Genomic DNA, 24366 nt, shown 5'->3' on the forward strand with positions numbered 1-24366 from the left:
TGGACTGTAGCCTGCCAGGTTCCTCTGTCCATGGGATTTCCAAGCAAGAATGCTGGAGTGGGTTGCCATTTCCTCCTCTAGGGGATCTTCCCGACCCAGGGATCGAACCCAGTCTCTGCATCTCTTGCATTGGCAGGCGGATTCTTTACCACTAAGCCACCTGGGAAGCCACAAGTGTGTCTTTGCCAGTTCCTAAATGCCATTACTAAATTCTTCCATAGGCTGCCGACCTCTGAAAGTGAAGTCGCTCAGTCATGTCCAACTCTTTGCAACCCCATGGACTGTAGCCTACCAGGCTCCTCCCTCCATGGGATTCTCCAGGCAAGAGTACTGGAGTGGGTTGCCCTTTCCTTCTCCAGGGGATCTTCCCAACCCAGGGATCAAACCTGGGTCTCCTGCATTCCAGGCAGACGCTTTAACCTCTGAGCCACCAGGGAAGCCAGGACTGACTCAGATCCTCAACCTTAGCCCTCAGGGTTACAATTCCCTGCCCCATGAGAGTCCTATTGATTCCGTACAAATAAGGAGGTCTACTGGGCTTCCCTGGTGGCTCAGAGGTTAAAGCATATGCCTGCAATGTGGGAAACCCAGGTCGATCCCTGGGTGGGGAAGATCCCCCGGAGAAGGAAATGGCAACCCATTCCAGTATTCTTGCTTGGGAATCCCATGGATGCAGGAGCCTGGTGGGCTACAGTCCACGGGGTCGCAGAGTCAGACACGACTGAGCGACTTCGCTGTACTTTATTGGGTTTCCGGAACTGTAAATGCACTGTTGTGAGGGAAGGAGAGAGCAAGCCGGCTGTGCGCTGGTGGCAGGAGCCTGGCAACCAGCAGCGCCTCATCCTCTCCCTGTCCGTGAAGCAATGTGCCACCCCCTCGCTAGACGCTGCCCAAGGACACACCCTTGAGGTGGTGATATGCTGAGATCATCCCGATGACTTACGTGACTGAGCCCAGTTAAAGATTATATTAATACAAAAGATTAAGAGTCTAGCAGATTGGTGAGGAGATCAACTTAATAGGAAGGCTAGATGGATTCCTATCGAAATCAGGGGTAAGACAGGGACTTCATTCTCACCCCAGCACCACTGATTTGTTTGGCTTACATTGTCATGTTAAGACACCGCTCGTGTATTTTCAACATGCTTAAGCGAGTAAACAGCTAGGGAACAGACGAGTTAGACATGGGGGATGACACCGACTTCACTGGAATACGACTTTCCAATACAGCGAGGAGTTGGTGAAGCTTCCCTTTTTTTGTCTGTGTGGGAATAAGGGTTTCTCTCAATGCTGCTTCCATTGGCTCCTGCTGCTCTATTTTTTATTCTTTTTTTAATTTTTATTTTTACTTTATTTTACTTTACAATACTGTATTGGTTTTGCCATACATTGACATGAATCCGCCACGGGTGTACATGTGATCCCAAACATGAACCCCCCTCCCACCACCCTCCCCGCAACATCCCTCTGGGTCATCCCCATGCACCAGCCCCAAGCATGCTGTATCCTGCATCAGACATAGACTGGCGATTCGATTCTTACATGATAGTATACATGTTTCAATGCCATTCTCCCAAAGCATCCCACCCTCTCCCTCTCCCTCTGAGTCCAAAAGTCCGCTATACACATCTGTGTCTTTTTTGCTGTCTTGCATACAGGGTCATCATTGCCATTTTTCTAAATTCCATATATATGTGTTAGTATACTGTATTGGTGTTTTTCTTTCTGGCTTACTTCACTCTGTATAATTGGCTCCAGTTTCATCCATCTCAACAGAACTGATTCAAATGTATTCTTTTTGACGGCTGAGTAATACTCCATTGTGTATATGTACCACAGCTTTCTTATCCATTCATCTGCTGATGGACATCTAGGTTGTTTCCATGTCCTGGCTATTATAAATAGTGCTGCGATGAACATTGGGGTACATGTGTCTCTTTCAATTCTGGTTTCCTCGGTGTGTATGCCCAGCAGTGGGATTGCTGGGTCATATGGCAGTTCTATTTGCAATTTTTTAAGGAATCTCCACACTGTTTTCCATAGTGGTTGTACTAGTTTGCATTCCCACCAACAGTGTAAGAGGGTTCCCTTTTCTCCACACCCTCTCCAGCATTTATTGCTTGCAGATTTTTGGATCGCAGCCATTCTGACTGGTGTGAAGTGGTACCTCATTGTGGTTTTGATTTGCATTTCTCTAATAATGAGTGATGTTGAGCATCTTTTCATGTGTTTGTTAGCCATCCGTATGTCTTCTTTGGAGAAATGTCTATTTAGTTCTTTGGCCCATTTTTTGATTGGGTCGTTTATTTTTCTGGAATTGAGCTGCATAAGTTGCTTGTATATTTTTGAGATTAGTTGTTTGTCAGTTGTTTCATTTGCTATTATTTTCTCCCATTCCGAAGGCTCTCTTTTCACCTTGCTTATAGTTTCCTTTGTTGTGCAGAAGCTTTTAATTTTAATTAGATCCCATTTGTTTATTTTTGCTTTTATTTCCAGAATTCTGGGAGGTGGATCATAGAGGATCCTGCTGTGATTTATGTCTGAGAGTGTTTTGCCTATGTTCTCCTCTAGGAGTTTTATAGTTTCTGGTCTTACATTTAGGTCTTTAATCCATTTTGAGTTTACTTTCATGTGCGGTGTTAGAAAGTGATCTAGTCAACATGGACGTACTCCACTTAAAGCTTCCCGATCTGTCTTCTGTGCTGTAATTCACAGAAGTTCCTGCGAGGAAACTCTTGTTTGATGTTATATCCTACTTCTGTGGAGCTGTGTAAACTCAGTTACCTGCAAATCAATCTAAGTTAGGTGATTTTTCCTAAATTGTGATCCTCAAGTAACTTGTGTGAATTCAAAACACAGATTTGGATTATGGCAAATCTCTAGGCTCACCTCAGATCTACTAAATCATAGGATCCATGCATGGCAACAAGGAATCCGCCTCTAAAGATAAATACATAAATAAATAAAGCCTGCATTACTCTTAAGGACAAGACAGGTTGAAAATATTTATTTAGATGGGACGATTTTATAATAGGAATCTTGTCTAGTAAAGCCCATTTATGTATATTTGCCAGGATTATTCAATGGAATAAATTGTTCTGAAGTTTCCAAAATCTTCTTGCCCATACAAAGACCATCACTTTTTCCATCAGCATCTTCAGACCAAAAAAAAAAAAAAAAATTAGCATGCAGGGTGAAAATGATATAATAGAAATATTAAGAGTGTGCTCTTAACACCGCTAAAAATATTAAGTAGCCATAAGGCTGGGATCCTGTAGCAGTTTCTAGGTTTCTAGTATAGCACACACTTGAACAGCGTGGAGGTTGGGGCTACTGACCCTCGTTGCAGTAGAAAACCTGCTTGTAAAAATCTGCTTGTTTTTGGTTCCTCCGTATCTGTGGTTCCTCTGTATCCTTAGATTCAGCCAGTAATAAATTGAGTAGTTTCATAGTATTTACTATTGAAAAAAATCTGTATATAAGTAAACCCATTAGTTCAAGCATTCCTGTTCAAAGATCAACTGTATATTTTTGAATGGATACATAATCTATTGGAGAAGGAAATGGCAACCCACTCCAGTACTCTTGCCTGGAAAATTCTGTGGATGGAGGAGCCTGGTAGGCTACAGTCCATGGGGTTGCAAAGAGTCAGACACGACTGAGCAACTTCACTTTCTTTCTTTCTGTAGTTCCTTTTGGAGAAGGAAATGGCAACCCACTCCAGTGTTCTTGCCTGGAGAATCCCATGGACAGAGGGACCTGGTGGGCTACAAGTCTATGGGGTTGCAAAGAGTCGGACACGACTAAGCAATTAACACACACATAATCTATTGTATTAATACTATTGTACTTATTTTTATATGCTCCAAAGAAAATATTCTAGTTGACATTTTTATTCGATGCCATAGACTTGTTTAGTATTTTAAAAAGAAATGATAAAACTTGCCAAGCTGCATCTTGACAATAAATTTTAGAACAAAATAAGCAATCATGTCAATGAGCCCTTTAATAACTGCTCGTGATACAACACAGCATTTTAAATTATCATGAAGTAAGCACTTCATTTCCATTTAACTAGGCATGGATTGTATACTAATTAAACCATCACAGTGAGGGATACATCATCATGTGTTAAAAATAAACGGATAGTTCTTAATTGGAATTCTTATACAGGCTTTAAAAAGAGGAATGAAGATTGCATTTTAATTTTAAATTATTTTGTCAAGACGCGTGTTCTAATCGTTTTAAGAGACAGCGCTTTCGATCAGAGTTGGACAAACCCCCATCACCTCCTCCAGTCCACAACCTGGTTTGTAAGTAAAGCTTCATTGGACATTGACACCCATCTCCTCCAGTCCACAACCTGGTTTGTAAGTAAAGCTTCATTGGACATTGACACTCATCTCTTTACTCTCTGTCTGTGGCTGCTTTTATTCAATTCTGAGGCCAGAGTTGAGTAGTTGCAACAGAGGATATACGACCTGGAAAGACTGAAGTGATTACAACCTGGTCCTTTATAGAAAAAGTCTGCTGACTTCTGCTTTAGATGAACTCACTCCATTCTAGGGCGTGCGGTATGTTCTTGGATAGTTTATTAAGCTTTTATTGGTCTCATCTTTCTAATGAACAAAATGGGAATCAAATGGCCTAAAGTTTATAAAGTTCTTGGTGCATGTAATTATTAAGGGAATTATTCTTAAGGGAATACTTGCTTATACATTCTCTATGGTTTTTTTTCTGTTTATTTGGCACTGGTCAGATTTTGCCTCACAAATTCCTAATATTATGTAACCAGGCCACTTATTGCATGAGTCCATTTCAAAAATGTTTTTAGAGCAGATGCTGAGTTAGAGCCTCAGGACACAGCTATGAACAAGAAAATGTGTTCCTTGTCTTATATATATATATATATATATTTATTTATTTATTTATTTATTTGGCGGCATTGGGTCTTAGCTGCACCGTGCAGCACGTGGGAGCTCCGGGTTCCGGAGCTCACAGCTCAGAAGTAGCGGGCCATGGGTTTCCTTGTTTAGTGGCACGTGGAATCTTAGTTATGGGACCAGGGATTGAACCTGCATCCCCTGCATTACAAGGCAGAGTCTTAACCTCTGGACTACCAGGGTTGGCTTAATGGGATTTCTAGCCTAATAGATGATAAGAGCAATTTAAATGAGCAACTACGTGACCGTCTGTTAACTTCCTGATTGAGAACAGAGAGGACAGAAGCACGTCACAGTTTTGCCACACCACTAGCCTTCTAGGGCTGCATAACAAAAGCACCGCACAGTGGGTGGTTTAAACACTAAAAGTTTATTTCCCCACAGTTCTGGAGGTTGAGTCTGAGACCACGGTTGTCTGTGGTGCTGGTTCTCTTCTGGGCTGTGAAGGTTCCGTTCCGAGTCTTTCTTCCTAGCTTGCAGATGGCCGTCTCCTCTCTGGGTCTTTGTATTGTCTTCCTCTGTGTGTGTGTTCAAATTCCCTCTCCTTATAAGGACACCAGTCCTACTTGACTAGGTCTCACCTTGATGACTTCATTGTAAGTGAAAAAGACCCCGTATGCGCTTTAAAGACCTTACCTTCAAACGCAGTGATATTCTGAGCTATGAGGAGTTAGAACTTCAGCATATGACATTCTGACCGTATGTTTAAGCTTTCTATATCCTTACTGATTTTATTGCTATTTATACTGCCAAATTCTAAGGGATGGGTGTTGGAATCTTCAGTTCTTATTGTATATGTCAGTCTATTTCTCTTTTCACTTCTATCAGTTTTTGCTTTACTGTCATTTGAAAACAGGTCTGAAAGCCAAGCATCACTATTCCACGGTTCTTTAGTGAATGAAACCTATGTATGTGAGTAAAGTATCCTCCAAAATAATCCCAATAAAAGCCACTGTTCATATCCCATGTATTTCCTTGATAGCTCCTGAGAGATGCCTAAGATGTTAGGTGAAACTCCAAATTGTGTTTTCTAATTGGCATATGATGTCAAATTTTTAAAAATGAAACTTTGGTTAATAAGGACGTATACTTGGCTGTGAATCTAGAATGTTCAGTCTACGTGTTGCCCCGCTATTTTTGTCCATTTGTATTCCTAAACTGCACATCAAGATGATGATACTTTAAAGTCAGTGTTTTTCTGTTTTATTTCTTTCATGGTTATCTAAGTTACTCTCGGAGAAGGCAATGGCACCCCACTCCAGTACTCTCGCCTGGAAAATCCCACGGAAGGAGCAGCCTGGTAGGCTGCAGTCCATGGGGTCACTAAGAGTCGGACATGACTGAGCAACTTCACTTTGACTTTTCACTTTCTTACATTGGAGAAGGAAATGGCAACCCACTCTAGTGTTCTTACCTGGAGAATCTCAGGGATGGCGGAGCCTGATGGGCTGCCATCTATGGGGTCACACAGAGTCGGACACGGCTGAAGTGACTCAGCAGCAGCAGCAGCAAGTTACTCTATTTTTATAGCAAGTAACTATAACGTTAGGCTTCCTAGTGGCAAAGAAACTCCCTGCCAGTACAGGTGACACAGAGACACGGGTTTGATCCCTAGGCCACGAAGATCCCCTGGAGAAGGAAGTGGCAACCCACTCTAGTACTCTTGCCTGGGAAACTCCATGGTCAGAGGAGCCTGGCAGCTACAGTCCATGGGGTCACAAAGGTCAGACACGACTGAGCACACACACACAAACATTTGTCCCCTAAAGATCCTAGGTACGTGTAAGTTACTGCCGTTTGCTTTGAAACGTACAAGTGCCAGTACCGCATGGACTTGTGAAACGACATACGGATGACGTGAACACCTCTCTCGGATGCTTTGAAAGCTTCCATTGTATAACTTAATGGCCTTTACAAAAATGGGACATATTTTGTGAAATATCAAATTACCAGATTTCTTTGGATTATGTTTGCTCTCTCTTTCCTAAGGTCATTTAGTATCTTATACAGTTACTGCCACTCCCCTGCCCCCTAAAATGAGTCTTAATCAGTTTTTATAATATTGAAAGAAACCAAGCATTGGTGAATATTGCAAAGCTCTAGATAGTGAGAGAGTCGAGCAATATATTTGTGCCTCTGTTTAAGGACACGGCAATACGGTGTCACTCATGCTCATTTAAACATTTTGAGTGCACACAAATGTTAACACCTATAACATCTTAAAATGTTTTGGCTTTTATCATGTCACAGATTATTTTATTTAATCTCACATGACTAAAATATATAAAAATTATAGCTTTCTAAATTTAAGTTAATTCGACACAAAAATCATTTAAAAAATGTTTTGTGAATTTCCTTATTCCATTACAGATTTATAAAGAGTATAACCTAATAGAATAACAGATGGCAAAAAAAAAATTATGTAGCTATCATGTTGTAGAATTCTATTGACTTAAAGTCATTAAAACATAAGCCATTTTAACAGTAATGTCAGTGTACTGACTTGTACAGTATACAATTGTACATTATGTTGTTTTATAGAAACAATGTCATATCATTTTTCAGTTGGAATGTCAAAGATTGCAATCTATAAACGTAAGCAGGTTGCCCCACTCTGTTGTAAAGCAGAAACATGACAAAGGGAAACATGTATCATAATCCACTGCAAACACTGATATTTCCCATATTTTAATTCAGTGGAGCTCGTGATTTATACGGCTAAGTGGAGGTGGGTGAAAGTACACGTATCAGAGGAAATACGTGAAACTGGGAATTGCTTTTCTTATGGAAACAAATGGCAAGTTTATTTTGTAAAGATTTTATGTTTTTAAACTTATTTGGATTTTTAAAAGATAGGTAGTAAAATTATTTGCTACTAGCATGTCATATAATTCAGTATTTAATAAAAGAATTAAGAATTAAAGATTTTAAAATTAAAAAAAAATAAAATAAAAAAATAAACAATAAGAAAAAAAAAACAACAAAATAAACTTACCAATAGCTACAACTTGTTAGTTACTTTTGAAAAATCAGATATACAGTATTTTGTTATGTCTTCTAGTAGAATTTACTTCATAACTTCATGTCACATTTGGGAAAAAAATGCATAAATTGAAAAGAAACTTACTGACCGGTGACCCGTCTTTCAGCTGATGGCCACGCCTGTCGAAATAGTTCCTCTTAACCAGTCTTCTTGATATCAAGAGGCTCTCAGGGCCAGGCAGTGAGTTCTGCTCATGACCAGCTTATGCTTGGGTGCGTTTCCTTTGCAGCCAGCCAACAAGGAAATGGTCGGTCATCAGATTTAGCTTCCCTTTTAAGCAAAAATGCCCAAGATTATTCTAGAAATATGTGTGTTTCCTGACTCTTAGTTCACACAGAAGACAAAAATAATTAATCTTGACTTATTTGAAATTCCTAATGGTACTTGCTAGCAGCCAAAAGGTGAAAATCGGAGGGATTCTAGGCAGCATACAGGAGCAGCAGGGAAGGACTAACGTTGAGCATGGACTGTGGTCAGAAGCACGAGTCGTTTTCATGTCTTATAACCACCATTGTGCAACACTATTGTTCTTTTCTTTTTTACCCTAGATAGAGTAGGAAATCAAAGTTTGAGGGAGTGAAATAAATGATCTGATATTACACAGAAACTTGCAAAAGTGGGACATGAATATTATTCTAATCACAGCATTGTCTCATTGAAGCAAAGCAAATCATGTGAAAAAAATTCTGAAGACCACTATTTACCATAAACCTCCATTTTAAGGACACCGGAGTTTGTCAGCCCTAGGTTACTCTTCCCAAACACTGTATTTTCCACCCCATCTTAATGGCAGCTAGAGATGAACATACTCTTCCCTGGGAAACTTCTTATGGAGCAACGGAGCCTTTGAAGGATTAATTTGTGCTGTACAGTTGGAGAGCTTCCCATCTAAGACCTAGTAGTATGTGCTAATGGTGAAAAATGAAGAGGGGCAACCTAATCAGTGAAGGACGTCATGTTTTTAGTTTTCTGATTTTAAATGCTTAATCTGTATTCTTGAATATCAATGTCAAGTTTGTTTTCAGTTAAAATGTCCTTTTTAAAACACTGTTCTACATTTCAAAGTGAAGTGATCCATATATAAATACACATGTATTTTAATTAAGAAGTATTGAGACATTTCATAATTACCAAACAGCATCATCTATTTTCCTTAAAAAATAATGCCAGGGATATTATGGCGAAAACGCTACAGGATCACATAAATGCTGGCGACAGAGCGTATTGGAATAAGCTTTTTGTAAACAGATTTGGTAAAACCACATTCAAGCATGCTTGTATCCAGTCATACACAATAACCTTTCCTGTGACAATAAATGAAAAGCAACTAAGAATCTGCACACATTATGTCCCATTTACATGGTGAAGGGTTATATTGCTTAGGTTTTTCACTGTGCATATGAATTTTCAAGAGTTTGTCAATAACCATTTTGCATGGTGGTAAAGCCAAGAATGGTTATTTCCATTGTGGTTTGCAAGGAAAATCTTGCTAGGGAGCTGCTTACATTTACCCGATGAATCCAAAGGCGCAAACTAAACACTTAGTTCTGGGACTTTCTGCATCCCTTCCCCTTCCTTAATCACTGCTCTTTCTCTCAGTTTTCCTCATTCCTCTTGTATATTCTCTCTTATTCATGAAACTGTGGTCATAAGAAGATACAGGGTAAAAAATAAACAGAGTCTCAAGCCAGTCAATAATCCTAAGAGCACTTTCCATCCCAATAGCTACTTCCTACACCCTCCAGGCTGCTTTTCTCCTCAAATTATCCACTGTGGTACATAGTTCATTATTATTGGCATCACTGATTCAGTGGACATGAGTTTAAGTAAACTCTGGGAGTTGGCGATGCTGTAGTCCATGGGGTCACAAAGAGTCGGAGACGACTGAGCGACTGAACTGAATTGAACTGACAGGGGACATGCAGAAGAATGCTTAGTTTGCAAATCCCAAATTCTGGATCCCAAACTCAGCTATGGTTACTAAAGTTTTGTGATATTCAAGACTCAGTAACTAAGGATTGCACAAAGCTTCTATCTCTATGAATCTTAGACAAAAACTCATTGTGCAAGTAGATGCCATCTCTAATCCCCGTTTACTGATATAAACACGTGTTAAAAGGTGTAGATAGGTGTGCCTACTCTTCCCACTCTGGCATGGAAACACTTGTGGAAAATTCTGTCATAATGTAAAAATCAATAAAATTGTTCCTAGACTGTCAACTGTACAGTATTCAGTATCAATGAACACGTTCCACACTGTGCTTTCTAATGCCACTCAGCATACTTTCATACAGTGTAAGTAATGTTACCTCTGACTGCACATCGTGCCATTTAAAGTCAGCTTCCATTACGTATTCTATATGCTGAAAGGAAATGATGATGTAATTCAGAATCAGACTGAGGACAGATATCCAATCACATTGGGATGTCATATCATCGGTCCCCTGCATTAAATTTCCTGATGGCTTTCTTTTCATGCATTAGTACTGACCCAAATGCCTGAAGTTGGAAGGAATAAAAAATTTAGGAGGCTCCTTTGGAGGATTACATATGCACACACACACAACGTTTAGTCCCTGAAAGCTTCTCTATATGTATAAATCACTCTCGTTATCCATAGCAGTTGTGTTCCATCAAATCACCTTGAAAAATGAGTTCATGAATACAGAACCATTGCTCCTAGCCCAAATACCTGGGAGTCTCAGATCTCATAAGATGAATACACAACCTTGCTTTATTTGGGTTTCTGTTTAGAGGCACCTTATTTAATATATATTGTTAATTCATTGAGTTTCCCTGGTGCCTCGGACAGTAAAAAAAAATCCACCTGCAATGCAGGAGACTTGGGTTCGATTCCTGGGTCAAGAAAATCCCCTGGAGAAAGGAATGGCTACCTACTTCAATATTCTTGCCTGGAGAATTCCATGGACAGAAGAGCCTGGTGGGCTACAGTTCATGTTAACATTGAACTCATGACCATTAGCACTGAGACTCATGTTAGATGAATGAAATTTATCTAACACGTGTATTTTTTCCATAGGGCACATCACAGCCTTCACCAGCTTAAAGTGAAGTGAAGTCGCTCAGTTGTGTCTGACTCTTTGTGATCCCATGGACTGTAGCCTACCAGGCTCCTCAGTCCACGGAATTTTCCAGGCAAGAGTACAGGAGTGGGTTGCCATTTCCTTCTCCGGGGATCTTCCCAACCCAGGGATCGAACCCACGTCTCCCGTACTGCAGGCAGACGCTTTACCGTCTGAGCCACCAGGGAAGCCCCTTCACCAGCTTAAGGACACTAGATAGTGCCCAAAACTATGCTGGGGGTGTCATTTTAAACTGAGAAACTGCCAACAAAAAAGCACAAAAATGAGGAAAACATAGCACTTAAAAGATCATGAACAGGACCCTCGAGTTCACAGCATCAGAGCTGAAAGAAGAAAGCAGAGAACAACCTTGTTTGACTTCAGCTGGGAACATGCATAGCAAGAGACTGGAGGTTTTGTTGCTGTTGCTGTTGTTTTGTACATGTCCATGACGGACTGCAAAAACAGCACACACATTAAAATTTTATTGAGTAGGCACAGTAGCAAAGAAGGAATCTGCAATGATGAACATTGGCTGTGTATGTTTATATGGTGGTGATTTAGTCGCAAAGTGATGTCTGATTCTTTGCAACACCAGGGACTATTTCCTGCCAGGCTCCTCTGTCCATGGGATTTCCCAGGCAAGAATCCTGGAGGGGGTTGGCATTTCCTTCTTCAGGGGATCTTCCCCATCTAGGGTTTGAACCCAGGGCTCCAGCATTGCAATCAGATTACTGACTGATCCACCAGGGAAGCCCTATTCTCCTATTTTTATTGTATTTTGATATTGACGTAGTCTACTTGGAGACCACCACTGATAGTCCTTAAAGGACAACTACTCCGATGGGAAACCTCCAAAATCAGGGCAGGAAAGTCGTCCCAATAGGAGAAGCAGCCATACGAGTACACCCAACAGTGACAGTTAACACATATTTTTGCAGATAAAACTGTAAAAATCGATCTGAAGGACACCTAAGCATGATCTAATTATTTTTCAAAAATAGGGAAGGAGAAGGACAGGATCACATTGCTTTACCATCAGTGTCAGGATTAGAACACAGCCGTCTCTTCTCCCAGGACATTTCTTGTTCCTGCAAAATCACCCGAGCTTCCAAAGCTCCATTCTGGGATTTTCATGCCAATAGTTCATTGCTCAGCAACACAGACATATTCCATTCATGTTGTGAATAGACGTTGAAAGTGAAACTCACTCAGTCTATCTGAGTCTTTGTGACCCCATGGACTGTAGCCCTCCAGGCTCCTCTGTCCATGGGATTCTCCAGGCAAGAATACTGGAGTGGGTTGCCGTTTCCTTCTCCAGGGGATCTTCCTGACCCAGGGGTCAAACCCAGGTCTTCCGCACTGCAGGCATATTCTTTCCTGTTTGAGCCTCCAGGAAGCCTGAATAGATGTTGGGGCCATTGAGAAAATCTATCCTAGTGATAATGGTAAGATGGGAACGCTTCTCTAATCTGGCATCTGAAGCGAGTAAATAACTTGCTAATAAAAGTGGTTGAGACTCAGCTTCTTTTCGACCTATTTCTTGTTTTGAGCTCTGTAATTAGCTAATCATATTCAAAGGCAGGGATTATATTTTGCATACCTACTATGTTGATAAATATAATCATTTTTTTACATAGCAGAATAGTGTGAGCATACCAGAGCAAGTGAACACAGCTTTCAGGATCTTACCTTTTATTTTCCTTGGCACCCTGAAGGTCAGAGTCTTTGTGACTTGCCTCAAAGCTATTTGGAGTAACATTTTTTATCAGAGTAAGAATAACTGAGATTAATCAACCACATGTAGCAGGGGCAATAATAAATTACGCACCACCAACACAATTCAGACAGACAACCTGCTTCAGACTTCTCTTGGCCTTCATTCTAATGAAAAATTAAGCCATTTACTGTTTCCCCTCCTATAATGAAAATAATCCAATATTTCATAAACCTGTTCCAAAATTGGAGTCGCAGATTTCATCCGTCCAAAAGAATGTGCAAAGCCTGCCCCACTGTACCACTCCGAGCTGTATCCTTTAGCTTTCAAAGGAAACGCCAGTAGGAAAAGCTGTCCTGCCCCAGAGCTCTTACCACCTCTCACAGTGCTGATGCTGGCAGCCCAGATGAAAACAACGGGGAATCGCCTCTTCTGACTCCCCCGCTTCCCTGAGGACAACGCATGTGTGTCTCTTAAAATAGCCATGTCTCCAATTACACATCAATGGGAAACTTTGAATTTCCACATCCCCAACACTGCAACTCAAACAATGAGCCTTCAGCTCTAAAATTCAGAGCTGTACGGCATCCCTCAAAGGAAAAGAAGGTGTTAGCCACTCAGTCCTGTTGACTCTTTGCGACTTCATGGAGTATAGCAGGCCAGGCTCCTCTGTCCATGGAATTCTCCAGGCGAGGATACTGGAGTGGGTTGCCATTTCCTTCTCTAGGGGATCTTTCTGACCCAGGGATCAAACCTAGGTCTCTAGCATTGCAGGTGGATTCTTTACCATCTGAGCCACCAGGAAAGCCAGAAAGTACCAAGCAATTATACCTCCTCCCTTTAAAACTTTCTCAAGTTCATTTGTTCATGTGACCTCTCCCTAAACAGACAGTAAGAGTCACATGCACCTAAACAGGGAAAGGTTGCCAAAGGCTCCAAAATTAATGCCAGTTTCTACTTCTTACAATCAATTCAAGACCTCTAGTCAATATAAATAACTTAGATGAAATTATTAGCATTTCCCCATTATACAGATTTTAAAATAGCAACAAAAACAATGTGAGTCTAGCTAAAAAAGCTATTGGAAAACATCACACCACACCAAAGCCAGTGCTGAACCATAATTCCTAATTCTCAGTGCAGTGTTCTTATCATTCCTTTTACACAGAAGAAGTTGTGTTTTATTCTGATCAGTTGAAAGTTTAATTTCACTGGAACTGAAATATAGGGGGCTGCCCAAGCAGTGCTGCTGCTGCTGCTAAGTCACTTCAGTGTCCGACTCTGTGCGACCCCATAGACGGCAGCCCACCAGGCTCCCCCGTCCCTGGGATTCTCCAGGCAAGAACACTGGAGTGGGTTGCCATTTCCTTCTCCAATGCATGGAAGTGAAAAGTGAAAGTGAAGTCGCTAAGTTGTGTCCGACCCTCAGTGACCCCATGGACTACAGCCCACCAGGCTCCTCCATCCGTGGGATTTTCCAGGCAAGAGTACTGGAGTGGGGTGCCATTGCCTTCTCCACCCAGGTGGTGCAGCGGTAAAGAATCCACCTGCCAGTGCAGGAGAAGCAGGAGAAGAGGGCTTGATCTCTGGATCAGGAAGATCCCCTGGAGGAAGAAATGGCAACCTGCTCCAGTATTCTTGCCTGAAAAATTCCATGGAGAAAGGAGCCTGGTGGGCTAGTCCATGGGGTTGCAAAGAGTCAGACATGGCTGAGTGCGTGTGTGCGTGAACACACACACACACAGAAATTATAACTTAAACTAGAAAAGAAACATCTACTTGATCATCCAGAAACTGAAGTTGGTATCTCTCATCCTGACTATTTGATAGGAGAACTTAAGCAATTACTATAAAGGATTTCAGAAAATTCTGCAAAAATCTCAAACCTCGAAGAAGAATATAAAGCTATAAAAGCGTGTGGCCTGGGATGTCCCTGGGTTTTCAGGGGTTGAGACTTCACCTTCTACCGCAGGGGGTGTGGGTTCAAGAGCTAAGATCCTGCATGACTCACGGCCACAAAACCAAAACGTAAAACAGAATTACTATTGTAACAAATGCTCTAAAGGCTTTAAAAATGGCTCACATCTTTAAAAAAAGTGTATGGCTTTATACGTGCAAATGCACACCTGGCTGAAGGTATACTGTCGTGGGATATAGATGTGTATTATAACCAAGCAAATGGGGCTTTTCAAGACTAGTCTCTAAATCAGAGTCACAGCTAGTCTGTAACAGGCCTCAGTGGGAATCAAAAAGAGACCTCTCCTTCAGGTGAACGCAGCCCATCACGTCTTCCAGTTAGGGTTTAGAGCAAGGCGGGAATTGAGCACCATCTGACTCCTGATGGGGCACTCGTGTGGAGGACACAGTCTGAGTGGTCCATGTGGTCGCCCTGCCTAGCTGAATGACTCCCGGCCCTCCCAGTCACTTGCTATAAAGTGTATTTACCAGGGGAAAACATATGGATGGAATTAGAACACACTGTTCAGATTTCCTATGCTATTTTTAGGACTGGATATGTTTTTAATTTCTCCATTCATGCGTGTATTATTGTAAGAGGTTTGAACCAGCTCTTATTTTATGTATTTAAATACCCTTTACAACCCCACAGGACTGTGTAGGCCACCAGGCTCCTCTGTCCCTGGGATTTCCCAGGCAAGAATACTGGAGTGGGTTGACAATTCCTTCTCCAGGTGATATTTCCAACCCAGGGACAGAGCCCAGATCTCGTTTGAATTCTTCACCATTGAGCCACCTGGCAAGACCTTAAGTAGGCTTGGGGCTATATAAAAACGTCAGACATACCGTCTTGAAATCTAGAGACTAGTCTACAAACGTTTTAACGTGCTTTCCAGCTCCTGAACCTGTTCAAGATTTAGTATAAAGTCATATGAAAATGAACATTCAGAAGTAAAACTATGGGCAGAAAACAAGTTAATATACATTTGTTGGGTTGGTTGGAATTTAAAATCATAGTAAAATTGTGATACATCTGAAGTCAGTCATTTGCATTTTATGAGGCAATAAAAATTCAAGATTATATATAAATATCATTTGGATTTCCTTAATTTCTCTTTATTACAACTGGAAATGAATTGTAACAGACTTCATCTTTAATGCCTCAGTATTGCTTAGTATCATTTTGTGGATAATCTCCCAAAATGTTATCATCATCCATCCATTTAGTATCAAAAATATTTAAATGACATTCAGTCCAGCAACTAAAATGAAACTTATCGCACACTTAAAACTGTAATCTCCTGGAAAGCAAAGTAAAAAACTGTATCTCTTGGATTCCAGAAAAGTACAATAGCAGCTTTATGTGGAATTGATTCTATGGCTGCACAGAATGCAGACATGATTTGAAGGAGTGTTTAATATTCCACAACAAAACATTCAGACATATCATTTGTTCAGTTTTCTTTTTTATTTACAGCCATGAGATTGTCCATCAGCCGGTGACAAAATATTATCGCTACCTTTCAATTTACCTGTAAGGTGAATCACAGCTGAGAGTGTGAGTATGACCTAAATAAATTGATACTTGGCTCTAGCGGGATGAGGAATGGCATGCTAAATAATATTCCAGCAGGTGATTCTTTGCCACAAGGAAGCACTTTGTCATTTCAATGGTTATTTGATTTGAGAGAATAGAATCAAGAAGTCTCTGGATTCTAATTTAAGACATTTAACAGGGAAGTTCAGAATGATGGCAATAGCAACAGAGCTTCTAAAGCTTTTATATGTAGAACTGCTACCAAACCTTTGCTTGAATTGGAAAATTGTCCTGTTCATAAAAGAAATTGGAGAAGATTAGCAAAAGAGATTTTCGGTAGAATAAAATGTGCTTTCATTCCAGAGATAAGACCGATAAGTTTATATAGTGAAATAACACATTAGTAGGTGACATGCGGGACTTTCCCGGCAGGCCAGTGGTTCAGACTCTGTGCGTCCAGTAGAGGGGGCATAGGTTCAACCTGGCCGGGAGCTGGGATCCCACGCGTGCCATGTGGCAATCCGCTGATGAGTTCCCTGGGATTTTTCCTAGCCAAGTGCTAAAGAATCTTGTAACTAGAAATGTCAACTAATACAGACCTACCAAAGCCTCAAGAAAATCCCCTGTTATCTAGGTGAAGCACCAGAATAGGGTGACCCAGTAGACTATTTGCTTCTGTCCTATTGTTCCTGAGATTTCAAACACCAGTGGAAAAGTGGTGTCCATCTCCCACCCCAACAGATACTGAGTTAACTGTTTACCTTCCCCTCTCCTCCTTCCACTTAGGAGGAGGCAGCCCTCCTGGTAGAACCTCTGAGCTCTGGTCTCCCTGATCTGTGAAGGTGGTTGCCCCTTGCTCACTGAGCTCGGGGGAAACTCTTACCTTCCCTCCCTGCAGTAAGAAGGAGGCACCACTCCCTGGTGGAACCTGTGAGCAGAACTCTGACAGTGACGCTCCCCAGGCAGTGCTAAGAAGGCTGTGGGGTACAGTCCTGTCTTCTGAGGCACTCACAGTGAAGCAGAGGCTTTATAAACTAAACTGACATTTGAACCACAGTCTGCACAGATGAGAGCTTCCCTGGTGGCTCAGTTGGTAAAGAATTCGCCTGCAGTGCAGGAAATCCCAGTTCGATCCCTGGGCTGGGAAGATCCCCTAGAAGAGGAAATGGTAATCCACTCCAGTATTCTTGCCTGGAGAATCCCATGAACAGAGGAGCCTAGTGGGCTACAGTCCATGGCATCGCAAAGAGCTGGACACAACTTAGTGACTAAACTACCACACAAATGAGCCAGGACTTCTGACCCTACCCTAACAGCTTGACTGCCTGCTTCAATAGAAGACTTAAAAAGGAATCCGAGTTATACAACACAATAGCTGAAATGTGAAGATACAATCCAAAAGTGTTTGTCACATGGAAAGTCAGGACAATCTCAGGTCATCTGAGCAGCTATAATCAGCAGATGCCAACACTGAGATCATATGGATGCTGAAATTACCAAATAAGTATTTTAAAGCAGCTATCCTAAAAATGCTCCACAGAGCAGCTATGAACATTCCTAAAACACAAATGAAAAATTAGAAAAGCACAGCTAACAGATGGAAGAAGTAAAGAACCAAATTCTAGAAATTTAGAACTGAGAATGCAACAGCTAAGAACAAAGGAACTTAGTAGCAGAAAACAGTAATGGGAAGGAAAGAGTGAACTGAAGATAGAAAAGCAGGAATGATCCCGTCTGAACAACAGACAGAGCAGAATTATACAAAGGGTAACACAAACTAAAGGAAGTGACGCAGTCCTATCACACATGCATTAAGCTGGCAAAACATAAGGAGCACCGTCGCGTTGGTGTGTAGAGTAATAAGGCCTCTGATATGCTGCTGGGGGAAATGAGAAAGCGTAAGCTCTTGGCGGTATCTGGTGGTGATGACGCGCACAGAAGCCCAGCACCCAGTGTTTCTAAGACTGATATTCTACAGAAATTCTACCACATGCGCACAGGGAAGTTAATTACATTGTTAGTTGGAGGATTGTTTGCAAAAATGAAAAATGAAAACTTCATCAGTTGAAAAGTTATGTTTTAAGACCACTCAAACGCTCACCATCTGAGCCACCTGGGAAGCCCTTTCTTGAATACAGAGAAATTAAAATGAATTAGTTATGTTTCCATATACCAACACTTAGGATGAGTGAAAAAATGCAAATTAAGTAACATTTCAGAGTATGAAACAAGTGTTTATTAATGTAAGCATTAATAATTAATTTGCTATTTACTACTAATGTAAAAATTAAATAAAACCATATATTTATTATGAATATACAAAGGTGTGGTAAAGTACATGTACTGATTAGTGGTTATATTCTAATCAGAACTTTTTCGTTGTACAGAAGCTGACTGCAGGACTTCCCTGCCATCCAGAGGCTGAGACTCGCTTCCAGTGCAGGGTATCCAGGCTTGATCCCTGGTCGGCAGATAAGATCGCACACGGCTTACAGCCAAAAAATGAAAACATAAAGCAGAAACAATATTGTAACAAATTCAATAAAGACTTTAAAAACAATGGTCCACATAAAAAAGATTTTTTTTAAAAAAGCTGATATTTGAGGAAAGCCCCAAAATATACCTCAAGAACCATGACTTATTACCTTATTTTAAAAATATTTGAAACCAATATAGCATAATATTGCTATTTTGTTAAATCTGGTAGTGAAGGAACATCATATCTCTGCTGTACTTTCTGTATAGGTTTTTATAACAGGGTAAACCCTGTTATAAAATGCACAGTGTTTCAAATAGCCTATTTTTCTAAAAAGTATAGCTCTCTCGCAGACTTCCTGGAGCACCAAGAATGAGCTATTTACCCTGCAGAGTCAGATTTTCTGCTTTCTTTAGTCTCACTCTAATTTTCTCCTAACTTGTACTTGTTGTTCATTTATCATCAAGATATTCTGAGTCTCATTAGAAAGAGCTTTATTTAATTTAACTCTTTCATTTCCAAGTAGCAATCATCATATGTAATTTTCTGGGAAGATGGAAACCCCAGCCAGCAAGAGACTAACATCCAAGAAGAGGGTAGCTTCGCTTATTTTCTCTTTCTACTCAGAATATATTATTTTAATTTAATTATATATATATAAATGTAATAAATATATACATATATATTATTTTAATTACAATAAAATATTTTGTTCAGATACTGAACATATACAATGTAGACACTCTTGGGAGAAACTAAAGGTCAGTTCAAATACATTTTAATAATTATTTTAGGACTAATAATATGAATCATAATAACAAAAATATTAAGTATTATTTATCGATTTTATGGGCTTCTCAGGTGGCATTGGTGGTAAAAAACCTGTCTGTCAATGCAGGAGACATAAGAGAGACTGTTTAGTTCCCTGGGTCGGAAGATCCCCTGAAGAAAGGCACGGCCACCCACTCCAGTATTTTGCCTGGAGAATCCCATGGACAGGGAGCCTGGTGGGCTGTAGTCTATGGGGTCACAGAGTTGGAACTGACTGAAGCATGCATGCGTGCTAAGTCGCTTCAGTGGTGTCCAACTCTGTGCAACCCTATGGACAGCAGCCCACCAGGCTCCTTTGTCCACGGGATTCTCCAGGCAAGAACACTGGAGTGGGTGGCCATTTCCTTCTCCACTTAGCACACGTAGCACATGCCGATTTTACTATAGGTTGCTGTGGTGCAAAATAATTCACAATGCAAATCTCCTGTGAGAGACAATATACAAATAAACCTAGACCGGATCTTATGTAAGAATGTAGCACTGACCCGCAATCTGAAGCAACGAGTGCCAGAAGCCAAACTATCATCTCTATAGCAATTAATCCCAAGGATCAAAACTCAAAAACTGCCCGCTTCCCAATTTTTCACCTTTGCTTCCAACTGAGAAACCCTGTTATGCTCTCCTCTTCACAAAGCATGCCCAGTTCTCATCAGGCAGCCTCCAGCTTTCCCAACCATCTACAGCCAGAGAGGGCAGACTTAAAACACTCCCTTTTTCCACGATCAAGCTTTCACACTCTTCTGCCTGCCTCTGAGTCTCCAGTAAAGCCGGGTGATGGTGTCTGATTGCCTTCCTTTAGCAACTTAAGAGTAAAGAGTCTTTGCTTGTTCTTGCTTTGTTGGTCTTCATTCATTTCCAAGTGTATATCACGAAATTTATTCCTCCTGAGATCCTGATAAAGAAAGGCGTTACTATTCCCATTTGAGGAAAATGAGGCAAAGGAAATCATACATAAATTGCCAAAGAGAGCACACACATAACAATAAGCTAAGAGCTGTGATTTGAACTTATGAAGTATGATTCCAGAGCCTGTCCTCGTAGTACCACAAAGCCTATATTTAACTGTCTTAAATAAAATTGCTAGTGTCAGGCAGGAAGGGGCAAGCTGTGTCCCAGTGACACACACCCTCTAAAATCTCAGGAGTCAAACATCACAAAAGATTAACCTTTGCTTGTGCTCCATAAACACTGCCTGTTGCTTGAAAGCTCTATTCGCATCTTTCCACCTGTAACCAGGCTGATCATACAGCTATCTCTGGTGGCCGAGGGAAAGGGAAAGCAAAGGGTGCATACTGGCTCTTAACGCTTCAGCCCAGGGACCTCTCTGGTGGTCCACTGGTTAAGACTCTGTGCTTTCAAGGCCGGGGGCCAGGGTTTGACCCCTGCTCAAGGAGCTAGATCCCACCTGCTGCAGCTAAAGACCCTGTACCCCACATGCAAAGATCACTATATGTTGCAATTAAAACCCAGCACAGTCAAATGAAAAAATAAATATACTTTAAAAAATGATAAAGCTTCCAGCCAGAAGTGACACTCATCACTTCTGCTTAGGTTGTCATTGGCCAAAATGGGCCGTATATTCACCTAGTTTTAAGGTACTATTTTTCCATGTATGTGGGAAGAAGACTGGTTAATTCATCAGCTGAAAAATATAATATAAACAGTCTTTGTTGTTTAATTCCTTTAACCATATTATAAATGAAAAGGACTCTGACTCCTCTTCAAAGTAAAGACCAGTTCAGTGGTAAGAATACAAATATTCTTTCTTTGATTCTAGTGTACTTCAGCCTCAGTAATGTGACGGGATATTCAGTAAAGTAGATTTGAGTAGTTTAAAGAGACTGTTGAGTCTTTGAATGCAAATAGACCTATAAATACATATCAACATCGTGGGTGTTCACATGATGGTTATAAACCTCCTAACAGGTGGTGCTGGGATACTTCCAACTTCAGCGGGTCCCTGACTCAGTGGCCTCTGATGTATCAGCATCATAACTAGTCATGGAAATAGAATCCCTTCTGGAGTCTCTTTTCATCTTAGGTGACTTAGTTCAGAGCATTGCTTCATTATTTTCTCAGATAAATAGCATGGTTCACTGAAGAAAATGTTGACAAGCAAAAAATTAAGTAAAGAAAAAATTTATGCATGAATATACCATCCAGAAGTAATAGCTATTAACATCCTCTGTTTGCTCCGTAAACTTTTTCTTCCTTGCATCAGTCCAGTGCTTACCACACAGTAGGCCTTGAATAAATTTTGAATGAGTGAGTGAATATGCATATTCACATTTAAATATATGCATCGCAATAAAAATGAGAAGATACTCTTTTAAACAGTGTTCCTTTCCAAAATGGATCTATAAATATACAATGAGTTGCTCTTAAAAACAAACAATTTGATATGGGATATGAAATCACCAATCTGAATATCCGCATATAGCAAAGCTTCTCCTACATTAAAGAAAAATTCTTAATCTTGGTGAATTCAGGATTTCCCAACCTTATTGAACAGATTTTTTTTTAAATTTCGTGTCAGCTGAATCTAGAAATATAAATCATTTCCTCTCTTACAGTCTCATCATAAAAATCTCATCCTGTCCATGACCTTGAAATGGGCTACTTCATGCCCTCTTAGACATCTTGTCCCCTCTTTACTGTTTATTGGATCAACTATGAACTTCTTACCCAAGACAGGCAAATCAGAAGCTGTTCAAAAATATAAGAATTTGGGCATAGGCACTCATTTGGAAAACAAATGGAAAATCAGAGGTTGAGGCCATTGTTGAAGGACAATATGTAAGTAGATCAATGAACTGAAAAACTGATTGAAGAGAAAGTAAATAATGAGGCAGACACACAATGAGAAAGTCAGAGACGATCAATTCCTTAGAGAGAGGGAGGGACGCTTCCTGCCAATGACCCAGTTCCCCTGAGCCTAACACTCACAAGTGGATTCTAAAAATTCTGTTGCATCTTTATAGTTAATGTCATTTTTAATCAAACTTATTGTTAGCAGTAAACACAGCCACTGCCATTTTCCTTAGAGTATATACTAGTAAGCTGAGAAGTTGCTGCTCTCCCGTCACTCAGCCGTGTCCGACTCTTTGCGACCCCACAGACTGCAGCACGCCAGGCTTCTCTGTCCTTCACGATCCCCCAGAGTTTGCTCAAACTCACATTTGAGCCGTCTGATATACTTGAATAGCCAGGTGGTTTTCAACATACCTCCTTCATTCTAGACAAGTTCAGTTTAGAAAGACCTGAACCTTCATGTCACTTGTCTCTCCCACCCCTGTGTCTCTCCCTCTCACTTTTCTCGATTCGCATCAAGACGAAGCAGGTTTGAACTCAGCTGCCTTCGTCCCTCCTACCCTGTGCAGCAGGTCTCATGAAACAGCTGTCATGGGAAAATAGAATCTTATGGATGCCACCTGCGTTATCTCAGACTGCCACACTGCATTCTGATACACTAAAGAAAATCCCCCTTTTCTTGATAAAGCCAGGTTTTCACACTATTGCTGCCAATTTAAACAAACAAACAAACAAATGAAAAAAATCTCATTTGACTGTCAAAGCTGAAAAATGACTTGCTTGTTTCAGGGAGAGTCTTTATTGAAACCTAGAAAGTCGTTTCTTCAAAGGGGATCAAGGGTGGGGAGAGGAAAGTCTCCAGAACAACAGTATTTACATGACGTGGCAAGGTATCTGAAAATGTTTTCAAGCACGTTTTCTATTATACACAATTAATTACAGGTTCAAAGCCATATAAGCCAACAGCAGGGAAACATATAGGAGAGTCCCCTGTAGTAAAAAAGAAATAAAATTTTGTGGGAGAAATATTGTACAGGAAGATAGCTTGTTAGCTAGGATCTGAACATTTAAAATACACTGACATACACCTTTCCTGCTGCTAGTAAAACTTTTATAAATGCCAAAAGAATAACTTAATGCACTTGATATTTTTACAACAGAATAGAAATGCAAGTTCATATCCTCTGTTAGCTCGAAAACCTTCACAGTTAGAAGCCAACAAAGCAAGTCACATAACCACAGGTTACAGGTATATTGTCTTTGTTAGAGCTACGTGCATACTTTGGAAAGCAACATTTTATCGTCTACCATCATGAGAGTGTCAAGAGACCCTTCCTAAAAAGATGCTCAACCTCTGGCAGGCACAAGAATGAGCTACTTAAAGGCCTATGCTATGACTGTATTTTACCTTTTTACAACCTTCATGTGACGATCCCAGAGCGCATTTTGTATTATTTTGTGACCTGTTTTTGTATCTGTGTAAACTAGTATCTTCTCTGTGAGATGTCAGAGTCAAAATAAATTCAACCTCTTGCTGTAGTTTATAACTTGGCTGGTCCTTTTTCTGCTATTTAGCTCTCTACAAACGCAGGGGCTGGTGAAAATCTAGCAAGGTAACGGTATGCAAGAATGATAAGCTATCTTATGTCACGTTCACCTGATTCCACAGAAAGCATGGCCCTGAGATACACTGTGAGTTAAAGAAGAACCGGATTTAGCCTCTGCTTGACTTTATCACTGATGCGTGTTAGTGGTCCAGCTGTGCCTGACTCTGCCCATGACCTGTAGCCCACCAAGTTCTTCTGTCCGTGGAATTCTCCAGGCAAGAATACTGGAGTGGGCTGCCTTCCTTCTCCGGGGGATCTTCCTGACCCAGGGATTGAACCTGGGTCTCTCACATTGCAGGCAGATTCTTTACCGTCTTTCCCACCAGGGAACGTGGACAGCTTTATTAGCCACTGCTTTTCAC

The 24366-nt window shown here is 40.8% G+C and overlaps 1 non-coding gene across 1 annotated transcript; it reads right to left on the reverse strand.

Annotated features, from left to right (window-relative positions):
- Positions 1-365: 365 nt before the first annotated feature.
- Positions 366-437, reverse strand: TRNAS-GGA (transfer RNA serine (anticodon GGA)). The gene has a single exon. It is a non-coding gene; the product is annotated as a tRNA-Ser (tRNA).
- Between the last annotated feature and the right edge of the window lie 23929 nt (positions 438-24366).

This window comes from Capricornis sumatraensis, chromosome 21 (genome assembly GCF_032405125.1).
Source record: "Capricornis sumatraensis isolate serow.1 chromosome 21, serow.2, whole genome shotgun sequence".
NCBI lineage: Eukaryota > Metazoa > Chordata > Mammalia > Artiodactyla > Bovidae > Capricornis > Capricornis sumatraensis.